Raw genomic sequence first — 910 nt, forward strand, 5'->3', positions numbered from 1 at the left:
GTAACCTGCTTCCTGCGCCCAGCTCTCCTACAGCTCCCTTCTGCTTCTGTGACTTTCTAAACAAACTTTCTCTTACAATTTGAAAAAAAATAATAAACTATGTTTCTTTCTATCCTGCAGACTCCTGCTTGTGCACTCCCTTGTGCCAGTGCGGCAGGCAGGCCCCCGGGAAAACACAGGCTCTGCGGACAACCTTGTCACAGGGTCTCTCTGTGCTACTTTTGCAGTTTCTTCTGGCCCTTAAACTATTTCCAAATAAGACATTTCAATTAAAAATTGCTTATAGTCAGACCGCTCTCATCGGAATAACCGGGTTATTGATTAATACCTGGGAAGGAGCCGGGAAGCTGCAGTTTACGTGCGCGCCGGGAAGGCCTGGGTGACATGGGACGGTGCTTCCTGTCCGTCAGACCTGGGACAGGCCTGCGACCACAGCAGGTGTGGAGGCGTGGCCACTGCAAGGGCGGGGAGACTTGGTACTTCAACTCCTGGACAAAGGGCGTCCCCTCTCCTGGCTCTTGGTCCTCTTGCGATCCGGGCTTCTTTAATTGCAGGGGGCGCGCTCCCTGCTCCCTACATTCGCCCACGTGGCCCACAGCCAGGCGGACTCCACAGGGTGACTCAGTGCCTCTACGAGCCTGATGCTGCACCAGCCCCTCCGCTGCGGAACGGACAGTCGGCACTGGCCCCACTTCTAGCTCTGCGAAGGCCCGCTGCCCCCTCCCAGGCCCGGATTAAGGGAAACGGGGCTTTGCCAACCGAGGGATGTAATTTCCGCAAATAGAAACCACCCATGCTCCCGGGCAGGCCTCGGAGAATTCTTTCTCAAGTTATCGTAAGGACCCCATCCCACTAGCAACGGCGGCCCTTCGCCCCGGCAGCCCCCCAATCACAGTGCCACCCACGGTTA

Source organism: Myotis daubentonii, chromosome 4 (genome assembly GCF_963259705.1).
Source record: "Myotis daubentonii chromosome 4, mMyoDau2.1, whole genome shotgun sequence".
In the NCBI taxonomy this organism is placed as follows: domain Eukaryota; kingdom Metazoa; phylum Chordata; class Mammalia; order Chiroptera; family Vespertilionidae; genus Myotis; species Myotis daubentonii.